At 41.5% G+C, this 23,837-nt stretch overlaps 1 protein-coding gene across 1 annotated transcript in view; it reads left to right on the plus strand.

Moving 5' to 3' along the window:
- Positions 1–23,837, plus strand: part of rbfox3a (RNA binding fox-1 homolog 3a) — a 482,298-nt gene that overhangs the window by 5,453 nt on the left and 453,008 nt on the right. The gene's annotated exons all lie outside the window — the stretch shown is intronic.

Genomic DNA, 23,837 nt, shown 5'->3' on the forward strand with positions numbered 1-23,837 from the left:
GCCACCAGTCTGTTGCAGTGCTAACACAGAGAATCACACAACTATTCATGTTTGCGTTCACACACAGTCAGTTTAGAGTCATCAGCTAAGCTAACGTGTGTGTCTTTGGACTGTGAAAGGAAGCCAGAGTGTGCAGAGAGAGCATATGTGGGCTCAGTGTGAGCATCTGAATAATGACCCAGGTTTATTTTTACAGAAATCTGTCATGTTTAATAACATTTGTGAACTTCAACACATCTTTCTCTTTGGTTATTTAATGTGCAGCTGTTTGCTTACTGTACTGCATGAAAGTTAGTCCGACCCCCTGACAAAAAGGACCTAATAGGTACTTTTAATGTCTAACAAGTTGCTTCTTTAAACAGGCTTTCTTTAGTGAACACATGAGCACATTAGAGAAGATCAAGGAGAATGCTACTGTGGATAAAATACTATGGATTTTAAAAGTTAAAGTTGGAAGATTACAACTTTTATGCATCTGTCAAGTTGCTGTCAAGGAGTCCCCTCATGAGATTTTTGTCCACTTGAATTTAATCATGAACTGCAGCTCTTACAGTGCAACACTTTCTGAACAAAACAAGTATTTATACCCTGTTAGTTAAATCTATTTCCTTGTTTATCACTTTTATACTTGCTGAGGACTCAAAGTGCTTTCTACTCTCATTCACCAAATCACACGCACGTCCTGCCCAAAGATGTCTCGACATGAGGAGTCAGGGACAGCCCTCCTTTTGGTAGATTGCCTGCTTTACCACCTGTGCCTCAGCCGCCCCAAATCAGTCTCTTCTCTGTTTTTTACTTCTTCTCATGCCGTTGTTTTATCAGTACAGTAGCACAGTGTGTCTGGTTTCAGGTGTGACCACAACACCTGTTAAAGAAAATACAATGTTCTAGTGGGCATTCAGGAACATCAGAGAGGGCTGACAATTTAAGTTTCACACTGCAAATGTCCAGGCCAATACGTGCAGTGTCTCCAGTCTAACGCACATAAACAGTCAATGCCACACAGCACACTGAAGACTTTAATTGTGAACATTGCACAGTCATAAATCTTCAGATGCCTCTGACTTGCACACAGCCTGAACATGCCTACCAGCTACTGTACCTTTGATCAAAATAATAGGATGCATCACCACAGAACAAATTTTTCTTTGGAGGGAATCATCACTCATTTTTAAGTTCTGAAACTTCCTGTTTACTTTATTTTATAACTTCCCTCTGGCTTTATGAATTTCGTTTGTGCATGCAGGCGCAGACTGCTGTGTCTCAATTAAGAGAGATGAAACATCTCTCTGCTGAAATGATAAAACAATTTGGATTTCACACTACAGTGTTGTCTTCGGGAACCAAAGGCAGGGGTAAAAGAATTTGACTGACTCCCTCTCTGCCATCTTCATCTAGCCATGCATGGCTCACAGCAGCCAGGCTGTGAGCCATGCATGAACTGTCACTGGATCTTTTTGTAATTCTTCTAACCCAGCTCAGCTTCACTGTATGCCTCCACAATGGTGCCAGAAACCTACAAATCCATTAAGTAGTAACACACATCATTTTCTAATGATGCGTGTTACTACATTTTCTGTCTGTCACACATTATAATATTTTTAAATGAACACACCTGTATTCATATTTGCTTTTCTACTCTTACTGAGCAATTAAAGTACTCAAAGTACTTCTACACTGCAGGCCACACTCCCTCAAGCACTGCTTGTTCTATGCTGGAGGAGCCCAACAGGAAACAAAACAAAACAAATAGTGGTGAGCATAGCTGCCTTCCAAGCAGTTGACCTGGGTTCGATTTCTGGCTATTGCAGCTTCATTTAGTAGCTGGGAAGTGTAGCGGTAAGACCACACACCTTTGGAGTCGGAGTCGCAAGTTTGATTCCCACCTGCTATCCATTCAGGGTCCTGGCTAGACCCCCCGTGCTAAAACCAAGCCCTGGAATGGCGCAGCTACATCTGCAGCCTGTCCGCAGCTCGGAGACAAGCATTTCACTGCATGTTGAACTGTGTACATGACAAAAAAAATTTGAAGAGTTCAGAAACTATATTGTCACGTCGCTGAAGTCCTACCCACCTTGTCTTAATAATTAATTTACTAGGCGGAGCCAATCAAAAAACATTGATGTGCTCCCTTTATAGGGCTTTGGAGTTGACGTCACTGGAGGTGGGCCACGCCTTCCTTTCCGCCATGACACTTGGCCAGACAAAGCATACAGCTTCAGCTATGGTTCGTACGTGTTGTGTTATCAGTTGCAACGTTTGATCTCACGATCGTGAAGGCAAGAAGCTGGATAACGGGCTCTCTTTTCATCGTTTTCCATCCTGGAGGCAACGTGAGGGATCCCATGTATCCGATATTACTAAACAAAGACGTCAGGCTTGCATTGCAGCGGTGAGACGAGCGGATCGAGTTCTGTGCAATCCCCAGCTTTTTGTTGGTTTGGTCTCCGCATCTTCTTTCCGGTGAGTTCTAAATTAATTCATATCACTATTAAAATGCTTTTAGTGTTATTTTCAATGTGCTGAGGTCATAGATAATGAGATAAAACATGCTAATGTGTGACGCTGCAGAACCACGTCATGTCATCATGTCGACTGAGTAGCTTATGATTTAGCATTATTGCAGGCAAACCAGCATATGAAATGGATGTAACAAATCCAGACTGGGCACCAACACTGCTCATGGGCCTCTAAAAACATACTAAATTGCTCTCATTGTACACTAATCCGCACATTACTTCCAGATGAATCACACACCTGTCATTTTATCTTACAGGCTTTTATTATGCAGCTGCAGAGTCTGAAGGTTCTCATTAATAATAATAAGCATAATTCTTAAACTGGTTTGCTGTGTATGCGCTGACTCCACAGACAAAGGGCTGTATCGCGACCGATTGCACCCAGACACCAAGAGACGGTACTTTGAAAAAATTGAAAGGTAAGTCGGTTTGAACTTCATAACTTTCTAAACAACTTCCTTGTTACAGTTTTTGATTTGCACGTACAGCCAACCCATCTATATTAGCCTTGGTTCATTACAGACCTTTTATTAAAAGTGGTGTTTGTGTGTTTCAGGTACTGCACTCACAACGACTGAATGAAACTGCACTGTGACCTCGTTGTGTGGACACAGAGAGGCCTTCTGTCATACGCATCTTCCCTGATGTGGATTTCTGGGAACCACGTTTAAAGCAAGCGCAAGACTTCTTTCTTAAAATGTGTCTTCCTGAACTTGTTGGGAAATACTTCTCCAAACAATGTGCTGCTCTAAATAGCCTGTAATGTTTCATTTTGTGGTTCAAGATTGATGCCAGCTGTGTGTTGCCATGTAAATAGTTTGCATTTCATTTTTATGTACTTGCTAAGTACATGTGATAAGATCAAGAATAAAAAAAAAAAACATGTATACTATTCTTTTCTGTTTTATTGAAACTACTTCACACAAAGTACAATTATTTACAATGAACTACACATGCAACACAACAGCTTTATGAATACTCAACAAGAGCAAGTTTCATTTGGCGCTGGTTTGACAACCACACTGGGGCACATATTCACCAAAACACAGCAAACCTTAACAATCTTATCAAGCAGTGTTGTGTTTATTTCTGCTCTGCCCTGTTCATTGCACACACAATGCTTCGTCTGCCCTTTAGCTTCCGTGATGCTGTCTGTCCGATCACCACTGTCCACATTTGCAGCTGGTACCTCAACCTCCACTTGTCCAACACAACTGCTGTCCACTGCCTCCATGACATGGTGATTTTGTTGTTGGTCTTCTGTCAGATCTTCATCGATTACTTCTGCACGGGGCACACCTTCAGACTCTGCAGCTGCATAATAAAAGCCTGTAAGATAAAATTAGTGCACATGACAGGTGTGTGATTCATCTGGAAGTAATGTGCGGATTAGTGTACAATGAGAGCAATTTAGTATGTTTTTAGAGGCCCATGAGCAGTGTTGGTGCCCAGTCTGGATTTGTTACATCCATTTCATATGCTGGTTTGCCTGCAATAATGCTAAATCATAAGCTACTCAGTCGACATGATGACATGACGTGGTTCTGCAGCGTCACACATCAGCATGTTTTATCTCATTATCTATGACCTCAGCACATTGAAAATAACACTAAAAGCATTTTAATAGTGATATGAATTAATTTAGAACTCACCGGAAAGAAGATGCGGAGACCAAACCAACAAAAAGCTGGGGATTGCACAGAACTCGATCCGCTCGTCTCACCGCTGCAATGCAAGCCTGACGTCTTTGTTTAGTAATATCGGATACATGGGATCCCTCACGTTGCCTCCAGGATGGAAAACGATGAAAAGAGAGCCCGTTATCCAGTTTGTTGCCTTCACGATCGTGAGATCAAACGTTGCAACTGATAACACAACACGTACGAACCATAGCTGAAGCTGTATGCTTTGTCTGGCCAAGTGTCATGGCGGAAGGGGCGTGGCCCACCTCCAGTGACATCACGCTCCAAAGCCCTATATAAGAACCAGCCCATTTACCATTTCTCAGTCAGTCAAGGGTTCATTACCCTACTCCTCATTTTACTGCATGATTCAATAGCTGGGCCAAATCCTCATTTTAGGTTTGACGGCGTTTTTTAGTAGATAAAGGCAAATGGCTTAAACATGAATTGAGCTGTGGTTTGGGTAAGGCCTTGGAGGAGACTTCTGCAGTAATATAACTGGTAGGCAGGCTAGCGAAGATAATTAGCCCATGGCCTCAATAAGGAGGCCATGGGCTAATTGTGAAAGCACATGAGAAGCAAAGGGACACCTTGAGGAATTATGCACATGGCAGAGTTCAAATGTCTTAAAAGGAGCGATAGAGGACAGAGAACCTGGCATCCTGGTGTAAAGAATGTTTACTGCTATGTTTGCAAATGACCAGTATGGAGAAAAAGACTGGCAACACGGTGCCAGGAATGCACACTGTTATATTTTGTGATGATGGATGGATGCAAGGAAACTGGCATCCCAGAGCGGAAAGTTTGCTGCTACATTTGTGATAGAGGGAAGGGCAACTGGCAACTTGTTGGTAGAAAACCTTGCTGCTGCATTTGGAATGAGGGAAGAGAACCTGGCATCCCAGTGCCAAAAAGCTTGCTGCGCCATTTGCAAAAGAGGAATAGAGAAAGAGAACCTGGCACTCTGGTGCCTTTTTTTTTTTTTTTGCAAACGATATTGATGGCAGAGAACTGGCATCCTGGAGGCAGAAGGGTTCACTGCAGTTTTTTGCGATTACAGATGCAGAGAAAGTGGCAACCCGGTGGTAGGAAGCTTGCTGAATTTTGTAAATGATGGACAGAGAAAGAATCTGGCATCCCAGTGCCAAACTTTGCTTCTGCAGTTTGTGAAGGAGGGATAGAAAACATCAAAGCTAGCATCCTGTGCCTAGCAGAGATAAATGGCAATGGAGGAGCAGCAGAGCATTGAACTAGCGACTGCTTTCCAGCTGCGCATTAAATGGTGGTAGGAGGCAGGTACTCAGAACTGAACTTGCCCCACCTGAATGTCAGCTGGTGAGAAAAGTGCTAGAAAGTTTCCCGGAAAGCGCCGTTTCTTAGATTACCTTAAGGGAGTCCGATGAAGCAGAGCTGTATGGTTCTTTGTCTGGTGTGCTGATGGATAAGAGCGCAATTGCAAACAAATGGAAGGGTGAGTAAGATTATGTTACTCTTGTAAGATAAGCTCTGTTAAAGACCTTCCCGAATGAACAGGTGGTCATATAGAGATAAGAACTGGAAGGGGCGTGTTTGGAGGTGTGGTCCTGCTCTTGAAATTCAGATAATTCAGCTCCAAAACATGCAGCTGTTACGTAAATGCATGTTTCATGTTATTCTTATAGCAAGGGATGCACAGCACTACAGAGGATTACACGATGATGTGACAACGAACAGGAATCACAGCAGAGAGGACACGTCTGGGGAACAGCTGAACAGGATCTAATTGACGAGACACAGGAAGCAAAAGTGAACAAAAAACAACTAGCTCAATGAGTGTGATTGTTTATGCCTTATACTATATTTTATTTTTTACAGATGTTATTGCAATATAGAAGCTAATGAGAAACAACATTTTCTTTCAGTCTGTGTATTTCTGTAAATACCATGTGAAATGACAACAAACCGTCTTGAAGTTTCAAAAAACACACACAGAACAAGGGTTATCACAATAAAACAGGAAACTGAGACACACAAACTTGACATAGACCAAAGGGACAACATGGAAACATGAGTGAGGGGAAACAAGATAAACTACAAAGACAGGCCACGACTGGGAACACAGAAGATAAACATGGATACAGGACCAACTACATACAGGGGACGGTAGGGTGGGCACACAGACGACACCAAGGAAAGGGAACAAAACAAAGAACTAAGAACTAGAAGAACAAATAGCTAAGCTAGTAAGCAGTGGGAAATACTGCACCACACTACAGTAAAGAGTACACTGTAAAAAAAATATTGTAGAATTTACGGTGAATTACTGGCAGCTGTGGTTGCCAGAGTTTCACCGTAGAAAATATAGTAATAATGTAGAATATATAACGGTATACTTTGTTGATAAATGTAAAATTCACAATAAAGAATCATAAACCTGTTCATGGTAACTCATGTAAAAGCAGCAAACACTCCATTGCCGTGGCTCAGGGGTTGGGAAGGGCACCTGTAACCGGAAGGTCGCCGGTTCGATCCCCGGCCTCTCTGTCCTGGTCGTTGTGTCCTTGGGCAAGACACTTTACCCTACCACCTACTGGTGTTGGCCAGAGGGGCCGATGGCGCGATATGGCACCCTCGCTTCTGTCAGTCTGCCCCAGGGCAGCTGTGGCTACAACTGTAGCTGCCTCCACCAGTGTGTGAATGTGAGTGTGAATGAATAATGTCATTGTAAAGCGCTTTGGGTGCCTTGAAAAGCGCTATATAAATCCAATGCATTATTATTAACCTGATTACAGTTTTGCATTGTAAAATACAGTGAAACTGTATAAAATAAATATTAAAAAGTTGAATATTACAGTAAAATACTGGCAGCTGTGGTTGCCAGAATTTCACCGTGGAAAATATAGTGATAATGCAGAATACATAAAGGTATACTTGTTGATAAATGTAAAATTCACAGTGAACTTTGGTTTTTGTACAATTATTACATTGAAATAAAAAACTAATATAAAGTAAACCAGTTAAAATACATTTTAATAAGCTTGTTTACCGTCTCCTATTGACAAAGCACAGAAGAGCTGTATAATACAAAACATGCCTTTTTATTCAAAAGTTCATATTTACACGAAATTATTGGCAGCTGTTGCAGCCAGAATGTCGTCTAAAAAAATTAAGATCCAGCAAATGAGGTAATAAACATAATAGGGCTAACTGGCATGAAACTTACATTCTTTGACTTTTTGTCATAATTTGCTAGAAACATTAATAAAAACCAGTAGAGACAATGATTAAATTAAACAGTTAACATCCATCCATCCATCCATTCGCTTCCACTTATCCTTTTTCAGGGTCGCGGCGCTGGAGCCTATCCCAGCCTTCATAGGGCGAGAGGCGGGGTACACCCTGGACAAGTCGCCAGTCTGTCACAGGGCTAACACACACAGGGACAGACAACAATTCGCACTCACATTTACACCTATGGGCAATTTGGATTAATCAATTAACCCATCCCCACAAACTGCATGTCTTTGGACGGTGGGAGGAAGCTGGAGTACCCGGAGGGAACCCACGCAAACACAGAGAGAACATGCAAACTCCACACAGAAAGACCCCGGCCTGATGGTGGAATTGAACTCAGGACCTTCTTGCTGTGCAGCAACAGTGCTAACGACCGTGCTGCCCTAAACAATTAATACTTAATAATCAAATTAATGACTAAAAAGGCACTGATCTAATTAATATCAAACTTAATACAACCAAAAACAAATAAGTACATAAAAAACAGTCAAACAAAATTTAAAACACTTGATACTTGCAGTGGTTGCCAAAGTTTCTTTTTATCCAGACCTGATAGTAGAGGGCTTTCAAAACAGTCTCTGATGGTGTCTGAGGAACTGGAACAGGTCTTGGATTCAATGTGCTGGAGGACTTGCTTGTTGTTCTTCAGATGCTCGGTGTAGATTAGCGTTCTTTCCTTGCAGTCTGAAAGCAAATACAAAGCACAATAAAGCAAACTGCCCATTTCAAAAGCAAATATACAATCTTACATCTAATAGAGCTGACACAATTAATCGTATAATGATTTACAATTGTGATGCATTGCAATGTGGAAAAAAAAGCATTCTTAATCCATTCAGAAGAAACTAATCGATTATTAAATACAGTCCCAATCAAAAGTTTAAGACCACTTGAAAAATGGCAAAAAATCATCTTTTGCATGGTTGGATCTTAACAAGGTTCCAACAACATGCAACAAGCAGAAATGGCAGTGAGACAAAACATTTAACTTACATTTAACAAACTTAAACTGGGACAGGCTGTTTTACAGCTGATCAAATGTTTAGGACCACATGCCTTTAAAAGGCCAAATCTGTGCAAAACTGTGGATAAATTGTCATTTTCTGTCAGGTAGTCAGACTGTCAGGATGTTCTGATGGCAAAAGCAAAAAAACTTTCCTTTTTGAACATGGTCGGCTTGTTGAACTGCAAAAGTAGGGTCTCTCACAGCGCGCCATCGCTGCTGAGGTGGGATGCAGTTAAGACGGTCATTTCTTAAATAATCCTGGGGGTTATGGAACAAAAACGTGAAGTGGAAGACCTAAATAATCCTCAACCCGAATTAAGGCCATTAGTGGTGCCGACTGCACCCCCATAACCATCAAATGGCATCTGAGACTGAAGGACTTCAAAAACAAATTCTCTTTTTTTTTTTTTTTTTTTTTGTCTGTCCCATTTGGTTCTTTAGCCGTCAGAATTGTTGTCTGAAGACCAACAAGGATACCAAATGGATTTATTTTAAAAACAAATTCTCTGATGAGAAAAAAATATAACATTTTTTTTTCTCCTGTAAAAAAAAATACAACCATGATGGTCCTGATGGTTTCCAACCTTACTGGCATGACAAGCAGATCCCACCTGAGATGTTTTCTTCGCCCTACAGACGAGGGGGTGCCACAATGATTGGGGAGATGCTTTTTCCTTCAGTGGAACAATGAAGCTTCAGGAAGTGCAGGGGTGTCAAAAGGCTGCTGGCTATGTCCAGATGTTGCAGAGAGCATCCCTGATGACTGAGGGCCCTCATCTGTGTGGTAACGACTGGGTTTTTCAACAGGACAACGCTACAGTACCCAGTGCCCACAGGACAAAGGACTTCTTCCAGGAGAATAACATCACTCTTTTGGACCATCCTGTGTCTTTCCCTGATCTAAATCCAACTAAGAATGGACAACAGTTCCAGACAGTAGACACCCTTCGTGTGGCCCTCTTCACCACTTGGAGAAATGTTCCCACTCACCTCATGGAAACGCTTGCATGAAGTGATCAACAAGAACAGCGGACCAATTAATTACTGAGTTCAAGTTTGGAACTTTCTGTTTTTGGGGTTTACCCATGTTTTTTGGAGGTGTGGTCCTAAACTTTTGATCAGCTGTAAAACAGCCTGTTTCAGTTTAAGCGTTGTTTTTAATAAATTACATGCTCAAAAAATGTTTTGCCTTACTCATATTTCTTCTTGTTGCATGTTGAAGCTCTACTTGGAACCTTGTTAAGATCCAAGCATGCAAAATATGATTTTTTGCCATTTTTCAAATGGTCTTAAACTTTTGATCAGGACTGTACAACCTAAAAATAACAGCAATTTGTTTTCTTCAGCCACATACATCACAGTGGACCAACAAGTGCAGCCTGTGTTCAGACAAGTTTTGAGCAATAAAAAAAGTAGCTTATATGTAACCTCCTTTATTTGTTGATGAAAAGAAACAAACTGAAATGAAGTTATCATGATACATTGGGAAAAATTATATTTTTCAGCGCAAAATGTCTGTAGTTGTCTAATAAAATCTCTGTTACTGAGCCTCACAGGTCCTTTTCTTCTGCTGCTGCGCATCACATGCCAGCAGTGGCTTCGCACATGCGCGATGCATTTGCAGTCTGGATGCAGTGGGGTAAAAATTATCTGCTCCATCTTCCATTCCACCACATCATCAATTATGAGAGGCAACAGCCTTAAAAAGTTCCAGTTTTGTATTAACTGTGCTGAGAGTTTGTTTGAGGACTGATCTCACACGGCTTTGAAGAGGTATCAGAGTATTTAAACTGTTTAATGCTCCAATTCAGAATGGAGTAGGTGAACCATTCTTTTTTTCAGAAAAAATTTAAGAAACAGCACAAAATCATATGACAAAATGCCATAAAAATCTTGTGTCCTAATCAAAATGGCAAACCTGGCTGACAGATGTGAAAATATTTTAAACAGTTGAAAACTGACTCAAACTTTACTCCTTCTATATCTGGTGTACCTTCAGTCTTGAGGTGTTGAACAGGAGAGTTGTACATCTCTATGGTGCATTCTGCTCCACACTGATTTGGATCACCACCCTGAAAAACAGATTGCGTCATTAAACAGTATCTACAGAAATGTTGTGTACGACTAAAGCAGAAGCCACCAGTGCAATGTGAGCCCAAATTATCTCCATTATGCAAAACAAGGTTCCTTTAACTACAGTTTTATCTATTTATTTCCATTACCTACAGGATTAACAACTTCAAAGGCATCTTGGTATAGCAGTAGTTTGAAACATAATGGATTTTGGTAAAAAAAAAAAAAAAAAAGAAGTACTACTTTTGAATATCTGACCATCACTAATGTCACACAGTACATCTGATGAAGACTCAGCTGATTCCTCACCTGTTACACATATCTGGATCCCTTGACTGCCTCACAAAGCTTGGAAATACCCTCATCAGATAATGTTGTTTTAGTTTTAAGAAGTGTAGTGAGCTTATTCAGAGTATATGACTGACCCAACTCATATATTTTTTTAAATTTCCTCTACAATGGTCAGGATGGCAGAAGCAGGTCGCAATGAAATACATAACCCCTCAGTGACTTCACTGACTTGGCACAGAAATCAAAAAGGAACATTGTCTTTAGCTGCTTTTGGTAAATTAAACGGGCGTTTGTTTCACAGTAAAGCTAGCTAAAATCTTCAACCTGCTGCATTAGCATGAACTTTCCAGAAAACTAAACAGGACTGAAGGCGAAGCCTGCGACAGAGGAACGCTTTCAATGCAGCAAGAAAACTAAGCGAACTATGGTTACAGCTGATATACGTTTCAAGTCTAATGATATACTTACATTGAAAGAGAAGGTTGTTGGTTCAGTGCAGGGTGCTGCTGGGCTCCTTTGCTGAGTAGGAGTCTGTCTGGACCGTTAGAAGTGGCGCTATCTTCTTCTTCGTTGGTTTGGCGCACTACACGCTTCCAAGGAGTATTGGTGCCCTCTGCTGTTGCAGTACCTCAAAGTCAGACAGCTATTTCTGACAACATAGTAGCCTCCTCGTCTAAGTTTATATATATATATATATAGATATATCTATATCTATATATATATATATATATATATAGATATATATATATATATATATATATATGTATATATATATCTATATATATATATATAGATATATATATATTTAGGTGACGGTTTAGACACGTGATGCATTGTCTCCCAAACGTGCATGGACTTTAAGGAAACTGATTGTTACAGCTTTTATAATACATTCTTTGACTGCTCTTGGCCTTGCAAACTACACCAATTCATTAACATTATTTCATTTTTTTTTTTTGTATTTCATTTTGATCAATTAATTTTAATTTCAGCAGGTGGTATCACACTCAAACAGATTGAACACGGACTGAACAGTGGTAAATCCATGACTTAAACCTCCCTATACCACAAATTTTTTTTTTCATTGTAAATAGCTGTGTTATACTTGGTGAGACTCTAGAACTTAAAGAAATATACATATTTTTTTATTATTAGTAATTGTTTGTATGTACTGTTAACATATACTGTTTTATCAAACAGCCTGAGCTTGTTAATATTAAAAACATTTCACCGTAATTTTCACAATAATTCTAACAATGTTTTGACATTTTGTTAAAATTAAAAGTACGGTATGTTTTAGGTAATTAATATACAGTTGTAAATCGTAAATTCAAATGAAGGAAGCAGGAAAGATTGTCATTCATATAGCGTTATTATGTAAATTGTTGGGTGATTAATTGTAAATAATGTTACAGATTTTTCCTGTTGTTTTCAAAGACAATGTGCCATATTACAGTACATTAATATATTTTCAACATATTAGCAGTGTAAAAATCAAATCAAATCACAGTTTTTCAATTTACAGAAATGTAATGTCCATATTACAATCAATTACTCTTTTTGATTTAATGGTAATTTACCGTTGCCATTTTACAGTTATTAACTGTAATTTTTATGTACATTTCTTACAGTGTAGAACTAGAACCAAGTCACTTATAAACCCAGAAATAAATCAGGAACCCATTTCTTAAACATAATACAATAATATTTATAACAATGCTTTAACACCAAGCACTTGATCAGAGACCCAGGACCAGGAGAATTTAATGGGAATAATGCTCTTTTAGAAATGTGATCAACTCCTCATCCTTCTTCAGATCAGTTACGTTTTTCCTGGAGACAAGTGTAGTTCGTCACAGTGGAGTGGGAGCAGTGCATGAACAGTGCTGTTGTACATCAGTGACTCTTAGTACAAGTAACAGCGTTCATGCCTTTTGATGTTTGCTGCTGCCACTGTTGAAAGCAGGCCACATGTTGTAAATGATGGACTGAGAGGAACTGATTTGGTGGTTCAGAGAGAGAGAGAGGCATACAATAGACAGCTTATATTCATCCAAACCAGGCCAGAGAGAGAGCCATGGGAAAGGAGGAGAGGAGGGATAAATGTGGAGAGAAGGAACCGAGCTGACTTGAATGAATAATCATTTGCTACTTCTCCCTCTTTTCCCTGCATTTCTTCTTCTTGCTTTCTACTCCGTAACATTTTGCCCTTTCCATCCACCTTTGCTTTCTTTCCATCTGGCTTTTTCTATCCATCGCCGTCTTTCTTTCTCGCTGTGCTCAGCCTCAACCTCCCGATTCCACACTCCAGACTGATTTGACTCGCTCAGTGGTGGGGGTTTTGACAGACCTGCTGTGGGTAGATAGCACAATTGAATGTGAGTCCCTGGGGAGGGAAGAGGAGGAGGGTAAAAAAGGGTGAAGTGGTATTAGCTGGTGAAAAGAGGTTGGCATTAGATGATGGCAGGGACAGGAGGGGAGAGGGGGTGGATGGGATATAGAAGGAAGAGAGACAACCATGAGGCTTAGGGTGAGCCACGGAGACTGATGCCACTACTAGAGAGACAGTGAGCTGGAGTAGAGATGGAAAAGGTGAAAACTTTGTTTTTCCAAAGTGTCAGACATTGAGGGACTCAGCATATGTTGCCTTGTTTTGTTTATTTCATGTTCAGGATGAGGCAGTTTCATACAAAATAGTAAATGGATTGGTTGTTATGCAAGGCTTTGCTTCTCTACCTGAGGACCCAAAATGCCTCATTCAAACACTTTTTTCCCTCTACTGAAGTGTTTTGTGTTTAACATTCACACTCCGATAGATGCAGTAGAGAGCAATTTGGGGTTAGTGTCTTTCCCAAGGGTATTTGGCCTGCAGACCTGAGCAGCCAGAGATCGAAACACCAACCTTCTGATCTGCTCTACCTCCTGAGCCCCAGATCATTCATACACACCATCGAATTCATAAACACAAGGAGTTGGAACAAAGTTTTGGCTCTCCACACGTTATGTCTCTGTGTGGAGAAAAGAGGTGAAGGTCATTTAGATGTCTTCATGTCTTCAAAGGGCGAGAAATGTTTGATCACAGTCAGAATATTTCATGCTGAAACAAAGCAAATGTTTTAATATTTGCTTCCTTTCTCTCTGTCCTTCTTCATATAATGTATTTATTATTTTTCTGTGTCCATCACTTTAATTCTAATTCCTCTCAATCTAATAAGAGTACAGTTTCATTGGAGCCCTGGCCTGTTATATGCAGAAGGCTGATTTGCTATCAGCCCTCATCCACGTTTTGACTTCTTCCTTCCCCATCCCGATCATCTTCTTCCAGTTACTCATCTCCCCCCCCCCCCCCCCCCCCTGCCTCACCCCCAGTCAACCTTGGTGTTTCTGACAGATGAAAGTGAGAGAGACACAGTGGGGGAAGTAGAGCTGGGGGTTATCAGAGTGCTGCAAAGTGCCCGAGAGTTGAGAGGAGAAAGAGAGGGGACATGAGATAAAGTGTGTGTGTGTGTGTGTGTGTGTGTGTGTGTGTGTGTGTGTGTGTGTGTGTGTGTGTGTGTGTGTGTGTGCGTGTGTGTGTGTGTGTGTGTGTGTGTGTGCAGCCAAGATGGCTATGTCAAAAATGCTCCAAAATGGTACATCATAAACCAAAGGGCGACATCACAGTAGCTACGTCCATGTTTTATTCTGTCTCTGTTAGCCATGTTGGCCCATATGGTTGTCCTAGTCCTCTGGGCAAGAAGAGTCAGGGATTTATTTATTTTTGTGTCTGTTTTCAAACAATAATTTATTTTACCAACAAATAAAGTTCTTAACCAATGAAGTTCATATTTCTATCCATGGAAAAGTAGTTTATTTGACTTGTGTTGGCGCATCATGTTTTTCATTTCATCTGGATGGCGCATGCAAAAGTCTGCATGTCTTTCTTTGCGTGTCTGCTCTACATGGAGGTTTGTAGTGCTTTTCTACCTTCCTTAAACTCTCAGAGCTTTTGATATGAGATAGATGACTCCCATCCACCCACTGGTGTGGCTGCAGGGTCGTAGTACTGCAGACTAATGTTGTCAAATCAGTACTCATTCGCTTGCCTCCCTCTCTACCTGAACAATACCTAACAGAGCGCAGGGGAAATATCCTGTGCCAGATCATAATACTAATCAGTAATCCATTAATTCCACTGATGAACACAGGAAAACCTCAGCCATTGCCCTCTCCTTTGTGTGCTGTCATCTGGAACAACGACCCTGCAGTTGATGACCTCTTAATGCTTTTTAACTTACAACTAACATATCAGGTTCTTTCTTTGTTGTTGTTGTTTTGTTACATACTATTTTTTAAGTGTACACAACACACTGAATGTTGTGAAATATATATAATTTTTTGAGATTATGTTGTTGATAATAGGAATCCATCCATCCATCCATCCATCCATCCATCCATCCATCCATCCATCCATCCATCCATCCATCCATCTTCTCCCACTTTATCCGGGGCCGGGTCGTGGGGGCAGCAGCCTAAGCAGAGAAGCCCAGACCTCCCTCTCCCCAGCCACCTCCTCTAGCTTATCCGGCCAGCCGAGAGATATAATCTCTTCAGCGTGTCCTGGGTCTGCCCCGGGGCCTCCTCCCGGTGGGACATGCCTAGAACACCTCACCCAGGAGGTGCCCAGGAGGCATCCTTGTCAGATGCCCGAACCACCTCAGCTGGCTCCTTACGATGTGGAGGAGCAGTGGCTCTACTCTGAGCCCCTCCCGGATGGCTGAACTTCTCACCCTATCTCTAAGGGAGAGGCCAGCCACCCTTCGGAGGAAGTTCATTTCCGCCACTTGTATCCGCGATCTCGTTCTTTCGGACACTACCCACAGCTCGTGGCCATAGGTGAACCCCAACGTACAGGCAGCAAGCCGAGGGGATATTAGAATACCCAGCCCACTGCCTCTCACCAGGGGCAACTCCAGACTGAGACAGAGTCCACCTCTCCGTGAATCGCTACCTTATCGTGGTGGAGGGGTTTGTGTGTCCCAGGGATCCCAGGGGCTTTTGCCCCCTGGTAGGGTCTCCCATAGCAAATTGGTCCTGGGTGAGGGACCAGACAAAGAGCGATTCAGACGACCCTTATGAGGAAAACATCGAGGGAACAGTTTACCCTGCCCAGGATAGGGTTACCGGGGCCCCGCCCTGGAGCCAGGCCCGGGGAGGATGCCCGAGGGCGAGTGTCTGGTGGTCGGGCCTTAGTCCATGGGGCCCGGCCGGGCACAACCTGAAAAGGGGACATGGGCCCATCCTCCCGCAGGCCCACCACCCGCAGGAGGCGCCGTAGGGGTCGGGTGCATTGTGTGCCGGGCGGCGGCCAGGAGTGGAGGCCCTGACAGCACAGATCCCCGGCTACCAAGACTGGCACCAACCACCTTGCCGTGGATATATTACAGTTTTTCTCGATTGCTTAAACACTTTTCTTGAAACTATGACTCGTATTCTCAAAACAGTAAACACAAATCCATAACGTCTCACCCAATTTCCCAAACACTGTATTTTCAGGTCAAAATTAAGCTCTACACTCAAAACCATTCACTCTTGCTGAAAAAACAAACTTTGCCCACAGACATCACACACAAGGCCTCAAAAACACACACACTACAACATAGTCTTACACATTGGTGCAATAAATTTAAAACAATATTTCAAAAACTGGCAAGTTATGTTGCTTGTGGTTCTTCCCCTCAAAAACCTTTTCACATCATGAACACAAAAGATCCAATGTACATACAGTGGCACATTTTTATTCATGTACCATACAGTACAACACACATCAAAAACATTATTCCACCTCAGCATCCTGTCTGTGGTCTGGGTCAGGCCCGGGAATCTCATCCACATCACAGGCTATATTGGCCCTGGCCAGGCAGCGGGGGTAAAATCCTCTTGCATGCCTGATCCACCACTGGCATGCATCTACTGATATGTATAGGCAGGCTTCTTCCACGACCCGGAAGGGGTGAACACGGACATAAGGTTCTCTGTCATACACTTTCTACCGCCACGCCGAAAATAACTCCTCTATTGGGTTTAGAAAGGGAGAGTATGCAGGCAGAAAGATGTTAGAAAACCTTGGGTTATTGGTAAACCAGTCATGAACCAGAGCAGTGTGATGGAAGCTGACATTACACCAAACAACAGCATAGTGAGGCTGCTCTGGCTGTGCTGGTTCACTGTAGTCCAGCTGGAACATATGTTGTCTTAGACCATCAAGAAAAGCAAGGAGAAGCATAGTGTTATAGGGTCCTAGTACGGCATGGCGGTGGAGTACCCCTCGTTGGCTGATGGCTGCGCACAGAGTGACATTCCCTCCACGCTGACCAGGGACATTTACAATAGCCCAATGGCCAATTATGTTCCTCCACCTCCTCCTTGGTGTCCTAGACCTCCTTTTCCTCCTCAACCTCTTCCTTTGCATCTCTTTGAATCCATTGTTTCAAACCTGAATGAGTTTCTGATTGATGTGTGATAAATTTTGACTCGTAGTGTTTCCACTTGGTTAATTGTGTGCTAATTGAGCTCAAGCTGTGCTGACTTAAGTTAACATTATTGAATGCAAGTGCTTTCTAAATGGCCACATGGTGTAAGCACTGAAAAATGTAGGGATTTGTGTGTAGAGTTTTGCAGTAACAGTTCACCACATCTGACTCATGTGTTAAAGCAGGGGAATAGTGTTTATAGTTCAGGGAAACGGGTGTGGTTTTTGAAAAATAGCATTATGGTTTTGAAATTTTAGTTCAAAAGATTGGTTATAGTGTTTAAGCAATCAAGAAAAACTGTAATGGATATCCATTACAGTTTTTTCCAATCGCTAACAAGCGCCTACCCATACTTCAGATACGTTTTCTAAACTCTTAACACAGACTCACACCTACAAAACACAATTGGCCAAATGGATAATTTTCTTCTCAAAAATACATTTTGTTAAATATATACTAACTCTTCATTTCAAAATAGAACACATCTTTCCCTGCACACACTAACTGTACAAAAACACTATAAATCTGACTCAAAATGAAATCAGTCTGCCAAAGAATAACACTTGTTTTCACTTCACAAGGTACATGCAGTCAATCAAAGTACACCAGGTTTCAAAATACTGGCTATTATTGACATTACAAAAACTGCATAGACTTCTATGTTTCAGTTTTACAGGTATTTGCATGCGAAACATGCAATCCACCATTTTGACACCAGAAATGTCTTGGTTGGTAACTGTATGTCCACATGTACAGTAATGTTCACATTCAAAAGCATTCCAGTAAAAAGCAAACAGGTTTTTGTTTCTTTATTGTTTACTACAGGAGGTACAGTAGAAACACGGTATGATAGGACAGAGAAAGTTTTACAGTATTGCTTACAGTGAACAAAATATCCATGAAACACACAAGAGCATTCTGAACAAAAAAACAACAGCAAAAAGCCAAGATAAAAAGGGGGGGAGGGGGAGGGGGGCTAAAAAAAGGCAAAAAATTTGCATCTAATCTCTGCGATCTTCAGGGTTAGGCCACATGTTTTCATCAACATCGCATCTGATGTTATCCAAGTCGATGCACCTGGGATAAAACCGCCTGGTATGTCGGATCCACCCTTGGCAATCGTCAACTGTGATGTCCCTGGAGCCAGCATCCATGGCTTCAAGGAGGGACATCTGGTCATGTGGCTGATGGTCATAAACCTTCCACCTCCATGCAGAAAAGAACTCCTCTATGGGGTTGAGGAAAGGTGAATAGGGTGGAAGGAAGAGACTTACCAGTCTTGGGTGGACTTCAAACCATGTTGTTATTGCTTGCGAGTGATGGAAAACCACATTGTCCCAGGTAATTACAAAGGTCCTCATGTTTTCACCCTCCTGACCCTGCTCTGGAACCAGGCGCTGGTGGAGATCATTGAGAAAGGCAAGCAAGCGCTCTGTATTATAGGGTCCAACCTGACATCTGTGAAGGAGTAATCCTGCATTTGCAATTGCTGCACACATGGTAATGTTTGCCCCTCTCTGTCCTGGCACATCAACTGTGGCCCTTTTTCCAATTACATTCCGTCCACGTCGACGCCTTTTGGCCAGATTGAATCCTGCCTCATCGATGTATATGAATTCATGAGGGGCCTGGTTGGCCTCCAATTCCATAACTGTCTGAAACAAAGTTTATGTAAGTCATGTTATTACTGTATACCATACTGTACTGTAACCTAGTATTGTGTAGGTTACCTACTTGCAAAGTGCAAAGCTTATAGAACTGGACATTGGATTGAATATACACTATACCTGGACATATTGTCGTCGTAGCTCCTTGACCCTCTCACTGTTCCTCTCAAAGGGAACAGTGTAGAGCTGCTTCATCCGCACTCTGTGTTTGGACAATGTCCGCGTAATGGTTGTGAGGCTGATTCTATCGATATTGTCAAATATCTCATGGTCCGCCACAATTCTAGTTTGGATGTCACGCAGTTTTATTGCATTATTTGCAGCAACCATTTCTACAATGGCAAGCTCCTGATCATTACTGAGGAGCTTTCCTCTTCCCCCAGAGGGTGGAAGACGTTGCATTCTTTAGAAAGACAAAAGATTCAACATATGCATTACTGTATGACCATATTGACATGTCAAGTGAGAATAGAAACAATCCATGTGAAATGCAATACTTACCTGTTGGTTTGTTGAAAGATGCGTATAATGGAGGCAACCGTTGACCGCCTCAAATTGGGCTGCACTCTTTCACCAGCCTCTCTTAGTGAAAGACCATGGTTGATTACATGGTCAATGATAGTGGCACAAATTTCATCACTGACTACTGTTCTTGCAGCCCTTGGAATGCCACCACCACGCATTCTTACACCTCTACCTTGCCCTCTCCTTGGGCCTGCTCTTCTCCCTGGGCCCCTTGCTCTTACTCTTCCTCGACCAGACATTACAGTGTTTGTCTTTTTTTTGTTTCCAAAAACATCACTCCTCAAGGTCTTGCCTTATAAACCCCACTGAGTCTAAGCCAGACTGGAATAAGCTGTGGTTGGCCCAATTTACCCAACATAAATCAGCTGTGTGTCAATTATTCAATTGTTTGTTTATTATCAGCTGAGATATATTTTTGATATTGATATTGTTTTTGTACTGATATCATTGCAGAAGCAGAGGTTTTTATACTGTATCTAAGGTTTGGAATATTGTTTTTGCTATTGTGGGATGTTGTGTGTTAACATTCGTAAATACTACAAACACAGTCCATAATTTTGTTGGGAGGTATAGCTTGTCTGTTAAGAAAATGTAAGCATTGTGGAAATGTGTTCACTGACTGCATATTGGGTGAACACGACATGAAATGTGTGAATGGTATGGCCACGACAGACCGATGCTGTGCTAATTGTGTTTAGAGTTTTGCAAATGTGACAACTGTTTGGACAAACGCTTGTTAGCGACTGAAAAAAACTGTAATATCCATTAATGGATATTCTTAATTTTTGTGTGTATTTGTGTCTTCTCTGTAAAAGTGATATTAAAGCAACATGTATATTAGTACAGTGTGATAATGTGTCCAACACTGTGTCACAGTATTACTACATATATGCATTTCTGTGTGCATGTGTGCTGCAGTGTTGTCGATGTCAGTGCTCTTGTGTTTGTGTGATTATGTGTGTTCTGCACGAACGCATTTGTGTATTCTCCAGCTCTGACGAATGTTTATGGTGCGTAAAATGGCAACTGGCAGTAGTGGTGACCGTGTGTGTGTGTGTGTGTGTGTGTGTGTGTGTGTGTGTGTGTGTGTGTGTGTGTGTGTGTGTGTGTCATGCTGTCAGATGCAAGGATGTTATTAACAACTCTACACAGAGAAATGGAGCAGAGGCAATACGGGGGATGTCAGCAAGCAGAGAGAGTGAAAGACAAAGCAGTAAACGTGAGAAATATGTATTACATTTTGGTTTTTGCCAGTAGCACAAACACATAAACCCACACTTGTGCAAACACTTGTCAAACATACATGTTTATTTAGGTTCAGGTGAAGGCCAGATATGTGGCTAGTTGTTTAGCTGCACTACAAATGAAGAAGGTTTAACCTCCTAAGACCCGAACTCTTCCACAACATGCATTTTTAATTTCTCTTTGATATTTGGGCATATTGGGGCCCAATGAATGTAAAAACAAAGAATTACCAGATTTTTTTTTTTACTTATTTTTGTTTTTATGAAAAATCAGAGCCACATATGAGGATATTCGTTTAAAATTTTGATAGAACAGTCGCAGTATAATGTCCTCGTAAGTGGATATCAGGCCCTTGTAGAGCAAAATTGAGTATTTTGGTCTAAATAACCCAAAATGTGATGTCCACATACGTGGATGCCAGGTCCTAGGAGGTTAAAATAAGCCCATGGCTTTGAGTATACTCTTACTGTCACCACAAATGTCTAATAACTGCAGTCTAACCTCTTCTGCAGACATTCAATCATTTCTCATTGGATCTGCTGGAAATGGCAAGACTGAGCCACAAAACCACATTAGTTCTGACAGTCATTTGAGTAAACAGAGAGCGCATACAAACACAACGTTGTTCCTATTTCATCATATAAGTGACAGTTAAATCACTCGCTGAAGATCCTGGTAGCATGGGTAAATGAATCGATGTCTCACACACTCCTGGGGCACAGCTCGATGTTATCCATATACAGCAGGTGACTTAATTCCCTCCACTCTACATATGTACTACTTCCAGTCCAGTGGGATTGAGGCCTGTGCAGAACAGCAGCAGGGACCGTCCATCAACCTGGTAGATTCTGCACTTTATGGAGACTTCAAGTTGGCCTCTATTGTTGTCTTCCACAGTCCCACTGAGTTCCTAATGAGTGTTATACGTGCACTAATAGCCTTGTACAACGGGAAAAGCCCCACACCAGTATCCATGTATGGGCTTTCCTGCTGTCAGTCCAGGCAGTGGTCTGGTTGATCTGACTGGTCTTATAGTCCTGGTGAACTTCTCTGTCAACCTGGAGCTGGTGCCTATTTCCAGTGCTCTTCTGAGCTGTGCTCATGTACTGACTCGTGTGCCTGCTCAGCTTGGTTGTTACGATGCCTAACAGGAGCTTTCATGTTGTTGAGAAGCAGGTAGCAGTTTAATAGTGTTGATCCTTCATGACCAGGATTTTTCTGCTCCATGTTATCCAGTCTGGATGACTAGCTGCTGTATTTTGGAGTGCTGTTAGCTTCTTTAGCCAGTAAGCATGCGTCATCCCAGGTCATGGTGCTGTCCAGTTCTTCATACTGGAGACTCACTGCCAGATATCTGATCATGGATCGTATGTATGCACTGTGAGTAGTCAGCAAGACTACAAAAGTAAATTTGGGGTGTGAAAATGCATGACAAAAATTCATTGTGGTTATGTACAGAACCAAAATGAGAGAAAAAGTTTTCTCTGTCCAAATATTTATGGACATAACTGTATACATGTGTGGTGTAAAATTATGAAATTAAGATAATTAAGGATGTATTTATTGATTATTTTAGTAACTGAGTATTCTAGCAATTTATTAATTAATTGGATTGGAAATTATTTTGTCTTATTAATAAGCCATAATAAATATTCAACAGAGAAAAAAACACAGGTCTTTGTAAATGTCCTGCTCATTGGTTACCATTTCATAAACTGCAGTGTTTTAATCATCCAACTGAATCTGTCAAAAAAAGACGAATTCAGATGTGACATTAAAATTGATATTGTTAAAGAAAAATATTTCTTAAATACATAAAAACAAGTAATAAATGATCTCAGCACAGTAATGTCAAACAAAATAAGGTTGAACCTAAACATGGAACTAAACTAAGGAATAAAATAAAACTCCCTATATTCTGTTTTTTTAGAAGCTTTCTGACATTAATAGGAGACAAATAGAAAATGACCGTGTTTTATGTCCTGGATGACAAAGATTCATGTGCATGTGTGTGTCTGCATATTTAAGTGTGCAGGTGAATGAGTGAGTTTGTGGCTGTAAGCCTTTACAGCCTTTAGTGGCAGCTGCAGGGAAGCAAAGCCAGCGTATCAGCATTCTGAGGTTAGCCCAGTTCTTTGGTGTACACGTTAACTAATATTAATAATAATTCAGTGTCCAGCCTCACAGCCCCTCAGGTAAACTGTAGATCTTTCTCTGTGTAAAACAAACGGTGGTGGACGGAGCAGCTACAAAGTTTTCTTCACATCGGCGTTTGTGGATCAGGTGCTTTGATGGACTCCTGTTAGCTTTTTCCCAGTAAAGATTTTAATGGTGATCACAGGAACAACTTTGCTGTTTTGGACCATAGAAGCATGTTTTCTTTTACTCAACCTGAGGCTCCGCCTCTTCGCGGTGTGTGGGCCAGCGTCATCATCACTGCAGCCCTAAAATCAGAGTCCAATCATAACTAATAACAAACATAGAGATTATCTTTACAAGGAACAGGGCCTTACAGGGATGAGAACAGCTTCACCTTTCATCACGCCGCTGAGACAAATATCCCAAATACACCGCCAACACAGTGAAAGGGTACCTGGATAAATGCAGAATAACACAACATCAGTTTGTGCTGGTTACATGTTTAACCTCATCCTGGGGAATACATAGCAGGTCTTTCACTAACGATTCAATTTAGAGCGCCATGCATTAAAACATGAGTAAAGGTTAACCTTCCCAGTACAGTCCAGTGTTTCCAGCACTGCTTTCAGGAAAGTCCACTTCATCTGGTTCTGTTCCCCACTCTGGCAGGCAGCTGTTACTAAAATCTGTTTCTATGTTCAAGTGAACCTCTGGCTTCCAAATCATCGCCCTTCCCTGGTTTGATAAGGTTTTGAATAATTATCCTCTCCACAGTGATGCATGGAGTGCTATCTTACATTCACAATCCTATCTTGTGCAGCATCAGCAGCTGGAGCACACCACATCCATCATGACAGCACCGCTAATGCTCCTTATCTATCATTTTCTATGGAAATGAAATTCAG

The sequence above is a fragment of the Pelmatolapia mariae genome, linkage group LG8 (genome assembly GCF_036321145.2).
Source record: "Pelmatolapia mariae isolate MD_Pm_ZW linkage group LG8, Pm_UMD_F_2, whole genome shotgun sequence".
NCBI classification, from domain to species: Eukaryota; Metazoa; Chordata; class Actinopteri; order Cichliformes; family Cichlidae; genus Pelmatolapia; species Pelmatolapia mariae.